The sequence below is a fragment of the Strix aluco genome, chromosome 1 (genome assembly GCF_031877795.1).
Source record: "Strix aluco isolate bStrAlu1 chromosome 1, bStrAlu1.hap1, whole genome shotgun sequence".
NCBI classification, from domain to species: Eukaryota; Metazoa; Chordata; class Aves; order Strigiformes; family Strigidae; genus Strix; species Strix aluco.
This window is the reverse complement of record NC_133931.1, coordinates 127,753,450-127,761,622: the sequence shown is the minus strand read 5'-3', so window position 1 is coordinate 127,761,622 and position 8,173 is coordinate 127,753,450.

Sequence of the window (8,173 nt, the reverse complement as noted above, 5' to 3'; positions counted from 1 at the left end):
TTGTATACATTTCTCATAGCTGAGCTCTTCATATTTTGATTTATTTTTTTTATGTACTGACAAATCCTGGTCAGAGAGGACATCAGAAGAATCATCAAATTAATTTTGGAAAGGGTGTTTTCCATATGGTTCCCAGAAGCCCAGAAGAGCCTTTATGTGCATATGTACATAATGCCATTCTAAGAACTCCTGCAGGAATAAAGCATTGACTCTCAAATCTACTTCTAAATCAGAGTCAACACTTAGAAAATAAAAATTACAGCTTTTTAAATAAATGGCCACATGGACATTGTCATGATAACAACTAAGCTTGGATTTCATTGCATAAGAAAGATTTATTCTGATGGAGAGTGGTACAGCATAGTGATTTTTAAACCTCTACATCCTGCACAATGCAGCTAATTTAACTTCCTTTTGCCTTTTTAACTAGGGAATAACCATTTCAACTGAAAAAATTACACTTATTAGTGAAAAGAAAGTATTTTAATTAATTAGATTTTCTTGAGACAGTAACAGGATGTCAAACACACACTGGCCCCAGGGGATGCAGCTGATACCACAGATACTGCTGGATCTTGAACCACGGAGATCCGAGCAATTCCCTTCAGTTTCACCACACCACACTGAGAGTCCTGAGATCTGCAACTTATTTTTGCTCTGCAGCATGACCTTCTGTCAGTCTTCTTTGCTTTATCTAACAGTCACTTCTCACTCCAAGACGTAACTGTTCATGACCCAGTCTAGAAAGGCCCTTTTTTCCAGCATGTCAGTTTTTTGCAGCTTTGCTCCTGTTACCTCCTATCAGACACAAGATTTTAGAAGAGCACCTCTTGTCTCAAACACTGGTGAGCCTGTTTGATTAACTAGTTCAAATAATGAACTGGTGAATAGTATGAACACTCACAGGAACTATGTAACCTATGTTCGGCTGCTCTTCCATGCTATGATTAACATATTTAACAAATCTTCAGTGTTCCTGCAACAGCCTAAATATGGCTCTCTTCCACACACTATGGAAGCTTTTCTCTCCTACAGAGACTCTTTTTTTCCTCTGCATTATACACGCTTCTGTTGTGGATCTCCATTTGTATCTCTAATTCCTGACATTAACATGAATGATTTGCCCCCTGGAGGAAGCTGACATTCCTCAAGATACTTTTTTTATATATATTTATCACCGTGATAAGAAAAACTGCACATCTCTTATTGTTGCACATTGTCTTAATTTAACGTTATTGAATCTGGGAATCCAGATTTTACATAAATATTAGCTCTGACAAGACTAGACCCGTGACATATTATTTTCTTATAAGGAACCTCAGTGCTACAAAAATATACACTGCAGAACCTTGAGAGGACATGCACAGACCTCAGACAATGGCATGACACTTAGCTAATAACTCCAAATGCTGCAAACGAGAAGTGGTAATTTTTGGTTTGTATGGCTTCACACACATCCTTTATTCCTGTCTCTCTTTTTGTTTCCACATTCAGATTTGCTTATTATTTGAGAGTCATTCAAATACAGCCCTTTCACTGTGCTTGCTTTGCTTCACACTTGTTCAGATTTAATCTAGGAAAAGCTTAACCACAATCAGTAGACTCAAGCTATTAAACATCAGTGCAGAGGCCTTTCCTAGTTTATTACCCATTACTTTTTTTCCCCCAGTTTTATGGAAGACAAGAAAGTGTAGTCTCTATAAATTTCTCTTTAGAGACTTCAGAAAACAGATAAATGAAAAATGAAAAAATGTAAGTTATTGTAATATGCTTATCATTGCAGGACACAAATGGTTGAACACTACTAGACCAAAACAGAATGGCCTATGTTTTGGACAGATTATCTGTGACTGAGTTCTGGCATAGAGGGAGGGAGGTATTTTGGAGAAAAATATATGGAACAAAAGTAAAAACTTTATTAGAATGAGAGAGAGAGAAGGAAAGCAGGAAAGAAGGAAGAAGACAAACCTGGTTTTCTTCTTTCCTACTGGCTCCACAACAAAAAATGTCCCACATTTTTGGTTGCATGGTAGCAATTATTTCAGTAGCTTATAAATCAGCCTATTTTCTCATCCTTTACAACAGCCTTTCCAAAGGTAGCTGCCACTCCACACCACTCACTGTTGAGCAGCAGCAGTAGCAAACCCAGGTGTGTGTCAGGCACAGGACTTACATGACTCAGTACTGAATATAGCTGGAAAAACTGTTTCCCCAGGGCAAAAGAATCAGGAAAGATGCCGGTGTCCAACTGGCCAATGGACTGCTCTGTTTCAATGCGAGACACTATCATCTTCATTTTATAGTTAAAGAACTGAAGCAAAATCAAACACAGGATCTCACTAAAGAAAGGGTAAACCATGAACATGGTGTGAAAATTTGAACCAAAGGAAACCCTACACTACTTGACAAAGAAGACAAGTGAGAGCTGGACAGGGTGAGCAGAACCTGAGGAGGTGGCTGGAGGGGTAGTCCCTGGGAGGAAGGAGGGGACAGGGCAGCCTCCCCCTCCACACTTGGCTAGTGATGAACCAGAGCTTTGGGAGCCCCAGGACAGGACAGATGCAGCGTCTCCATCCCTCAGCCCAGGCAATCAGAGGGGATGGGTGCAGAAGTAATTGCAGGGAATTATGTTAAATACATACAGGATTATAGTTTGTTTGTTTTGCTTGTAGCTTCTGTTTTCCAATCCCATAAGTGAAGATTAGAAACCAAATCCCATCTTTAATTGGATTGGTCTAAAGGCCAAACCTCAAGCCACACTGCAGAAATTCCAGTCTTGTTTTTCTATCAAGCCTGCCTAGTATTGCTGAGATAAATAAATCCAACAATTTAAAGCACTCAATCTTGCCAAGGCCTGAGGGATACCTCCCATCCAGTTACAGAAGTCTGAAAGGGATGAAGGGGCTTGTGCACCTACATGCTGACTTTTGGGACAATACTGAATACCCAAACATCACTGAATACCTTCTAGGATCTCTTCTTCAAACAAGCAGACAAACATCCATGTTTACTGGTAAAGCCGTCTTCCCTGTCTTTTACAAAGCAACTAACACTTAGATTCATGCTTAACTGTCATCACAGACATATCCCAAGTTTCTTTAATGATCCCTGTGTCAGTGACTCACACAACATCATGTAGGAAGTCAGAGGCAAGGAGGGGAATTGGATGCAGGTTTCCTGAAGCTGAGGATAGTTCTCTAATTATGAGGAGCTTTACAGATTAGAGAGCCAGAAGGCAACCTTGTGATTAGCTATTCTCTCTTCCTGCAGAACACGGACTGTAGACACTGCTTGAATTAATTCCCTTCTGAATTATCAGGAGTTGTCATATTTTTCAGTTCACAGACCCCTACAAATTTTCTAACAGTAATACAGATTGCTGTAAAGTTTAAGCTTCCTGACAACATGCAGTCTTATCCTAGTTACCATTTGTTATTGCTGGCAGGTAATCCATTAAAACAGGCTGAAAACTCCTGAATTAAAGATATTCTGAAAGAACTGTTGAACTTGTTTTAAACATTATGAAACTTGCCACAACTTTTGGCAAATTATTTTGACAGCTCATTACCCTCTGTTTAATATATATACATAGCCTGAATTTTTTTAAACTATAGCATTCAGACAACATAATTTATGATTTCCATGACTTGTCTGAAGTGTCCAGAATGGTAGCTACATATGGAACATATATTACCCCAGAGAAGAAGTTCAGGTGTAAGAAGAAAAAATGTGATTTTATATATATATTTATGGAGAAATAGAAATCATACTGGTCCTACTGCATATGTGGAAATACAACCACACACTAAGTCTCTTGATGACGACAACAAAAGATTCAAGGTATTTCCAACTACAACTTCTTTTATTTTAAAACTTAAAAACCTAAATAAAGTAAAAAACTAAAAATATTAACAGTCACTGCAGATAATCTCAAACTTGAACATAATTTCATAAAAAAAAAATGCTAATAAAAATTTATTAATAACACTGTGAAAACAGTATGTTACCTGCAGGATTACAGTTTTTGTAGGCTACTCTAGTAAATTCATATGGAAAACAACTACCACATAAGCAGGTTTCTAGGGAGTTTCTCAGGAATTTGTTGCAGGCCCATCATTACACATAAGAAGTCTAAACAAACATAAAGTCATTGCTGACAAAATGTGCACACTATATTATCCTGGAAATCTTTATGAGCAGTGAGGACAGATACACACGGTGCATTTTCAGCCATGGCACCACTGAATCCAGCTCTGCAAAAGGTCATTGTAGAGGAACAAAGACTGCTGCCACACCTCCAGCCCAAGGAGATGTAGCCTGGAAAGCACCGACTGAAAACCAGGGCCTGCTAGAAAAGGTTACGAACCAAATATGCTAGGGGAGTAGGAAAGGGAGGACAGGAGAAAGATGTAACATGTTCTTGTGATTTTCAGATGTACTGGGAAGGGAAGTTACTCAACAGCTGCGGAGAGCAGTGGCTGCATACTGTTTCACACTGTGAAAGACTCTGGAGAAAAGTCCATTATACCAAAAATGGTGTAAGAATGTAGAGATATTCCTTACATTTACAGACTACAGTAAGTTAATTCATTCACTTCAGCAAAAAAAGTTAGAGGTGAATGCAATAAACCATACCCAGGTCACTATCCTATTGATGAAATTTCGTAATCCAGTAACTGAAGAAGCAGAAAAAAGTAGCTCATCTCTTTTATGAAACAGCAGAAAAGAATACAAGTTATACAAACATATGCAACTCTAGGATTGTTTAACAGAGCAGCAGGTGTGAGAGAAGAATACAGGGAGTATCACATAAGCTTCAGATAAAACCACAAGTGTATTTAGGCAGCTTTGACTTAGTTTAAAGCTGCAACTCTATTTAAATCACTCTACGCAGAGGCTGAGAGTAAAGAAACTTGTTCAATTCTTCCCAGGTCTAGGCATTTGACATTTCATGCTGTTGCATTTATTTTCAAAGAACACGCATAAGGAAATATATGGCTCCATTACAACCTCCCTTTCCAAAGAAAAGAACATGAAGACTAATAAACTGTAAATGCTTAGGTTAGGAGAAGTATTAGAATCATTAGGGAGACAAAGCACCAGTATCAAATATCATTATCTCAGCATGAGAAAGATACAACAAAAATGCTTGGAGTTAAAACCAATACAAATTTAGATTAAAAACCTTCTGGTTGAGCCTCGAAGACAAAACCAGTGAGAATAATTATCCTCATGTTACCAGGTGAGTACCCTTTAGCATAGGTGGATTCACTGTCTCTGCAAACATTTGATCAAACTTGGATGATGGTGTGGGTGCTTTAGTCAAGCCTAAATCACTGAGTTTAGCACAGGGACACCAGCATTAGATGAAATGTTAATTGCCTCTGTAATGCAGAAGGTTACACTGCATCACAAGATGCTTGTTTATTTTTTAAAATGTGGGAATGGGTGTGTGAATGCTAACACTTGCATACCTTTTGCTTATTCTTCTGAGACTTCCTGAAAACAGACAAATGAAAAAACAATCATGCTGTTTCATCATCTGCTTCTTTCTCCACACGGTTATGAGGGAAAAAAAAAAAAAAAAAGTGAAGAGTTTCTTAAGTAGGTCACTCTAGCACAAACACAGAGTATGTGTAAATAAAGAGCCACGGATTCTCCCCTTAGCTATGTGGAGAGAAGTTTCACAGATCAGTCCAAACACTGCTTCTGACAGAGATGTGCCAGGAAAAACAGTAAAAATAAATTCAGTGGAAAACAGAGTAACAACAACTTCCTAAGTAGGGATGTTTAGTTTTCAGAAAATACATAATAATAAAATAAACTAATTAAATTCAATCTGTTACCTATGGCAGAAGAAGCAAGCTAAAAAGGGATCACAGTGCAAGAACTAGGTGCAGTGCTAATGCACTCTGTGAACGTGCCTTAAATCCCAATCTCAGATGTAACAAATGCTTAAATAAGATTACTTCTGCTGAATATTCATGCTGTAATTATGGAAGTTCTACCTACAGATTTTACAAATTAAAGAAATGGAAAGACTCAGAGGGAAAAACGTTAAAAAAAAAAAAGGTCTTGTTTACAAGGAGGTAGAGGTAAAGAGACAAGTGCTCAAAGGTAAACAGAAGCAGAGGCATCTGACCACTGTTGACAGCCTGAGCTCTAATTCCTGCATCAGAAGAAAATGAAGTCCCTCTCTTTGGGTGCAAAGTACTATACTTCATGCATATCTACATTGAAGACAACTTTTAAAATCAGATCTTTCAGCCAGGACAATACACCTTAACATGCCTCCACGTTTTATTCCAGAGACAAAGAGGGCAGTATTTGCAGAGAATTGCTTTCTGACTAGTTTTATTAAGAGAGTTCACGAGGGAAACAAAATAAAGCACTTAATCCATACTCATTCTCCACACCCCTCTCTCCGCATTCACTTCTCAAGGAAAGTAAACCTCCAGAGGAAGCAGATTTATTTACTTCTCAGATAGAAAAAAACCTGGCCACTTCTACAAGTATGAAGATAGATATCTGTGACCTCCTCTCCCAAGTAGGATTTCAGCACTGAGCTTCACAAGACTGTCCACTGAGTCAGCCTTTGCATCATCATAAGTTCCTGTGCAAAATCAAACTATGTGCAGGTATAACTCACTATGCCCACTACCAGTGAAGAACTGGGGCCCCTTAAATCCAAGATAATGATGGTCATGAGCTATCATATAACCATCTTATATGTCAGAATGGACATATGGAGTTGGCTCTGCCCTGAATATGTTCACGGTTTTATTAGACCACGGCTCTTAGGGTTTTTCCCCCAGTCTTTAATATTTTCATCACTCTTCACTGTAGAACATGGTAAGGACACTAGTTTTGATCAATTTTGTGATGTATGTATGTGAAATATGTATGTTAAAGGCTGACAATGCTTTGCAGTGTTAGATCTGGAGGCATTATGCTTAAGTTAAATCCTCAAAAAGCCATACTTGATATTAGCTAATAAAAAAGGTGATGCAAAGCAGCAGAAATGAACGAAGACACAAAACTTGTGAATGAAAGCAGAAAGGGAAGAGGATGGGAACATCCTCACAGAGTTACTACATAACACCCTAATCCAGAAAAGTGTGGAGGTGACTGTGCTTATCCACAGATTTGTTGGCTTCACAAGGGCTTTAGCCAGCCATGGGAGCCCACCCATGGACAGATGCTGCCCAGACTGGGCTCCCACATCTGAGAACAGCTCCAAACTTCACAGAGCCTTTTTTTTAGTGTTTGCTGCCACCAACCGATTGCTCTAACTTTTGCTTAAAATTCAAAGGGAATCAGAAAGCTTTACTGTAAACTTGCAGAGTACTCTTAGACAGATCAAGACCAATTCATTCCTAGGTGTAACATCTCAAGCATGCGCGAGACAAATGCAAAACAGCAAGTTATTATTAGCATCTGTAAAGATTCCTGGAGCAAGTAGAATATATGAAAATATATATTGTTGTTAATGACAATACATAGTTATCAGAAGTGCAAAAAAATAAAGTTCTGTAGCTTTTTTTAATTAGAGAGCACTAAACTTTTTGAAGCACAGAATACAGCAACTGACAGCCCATCTGGTCTCTTTATCCCTTTGCTTTCTCATAAGCCTTACGCATAGTTTCAAACAACGTATGTGGATGTTTTTACTAAGATGTGATGTAGAACCCCCTTTTTATTTTCCTGAAAATTCTAATCATTTTACTGAAAGAATAAGGAAGAATCACCTATAATGTGTAGAGTAACAACATATGAAAGGATTCAGCTTCAAAAGAACTGGACAAGAAAGAAGCATCGATATGACAACAAAAAGAAGTGTACAAGACATCTGACAAATCTGAAATAAGAACAACCTGTACAGCATCAGCTATCCTGATAGCCATGGTACCATGTCCTGAAGCTTGATGCATCAAATATGACTATCTTTTGATACAATATTATACATAGCTGACTAATGATTTCTGACTTGACTAATGACCTCATTTGTAGATAATGCTCATTCTTTCTAAGTGGACAAAAAGATTCTTTCCCCCAACAGAGGGAGGACAAATGTTCCCTGTGATCTGGTTCATATAAAATATGGCAAAATGGAATACTGCTAAGTGGCAGATTTATAGCTAATTTTAGAAATTATACTGCTTAGCCAGTCTAG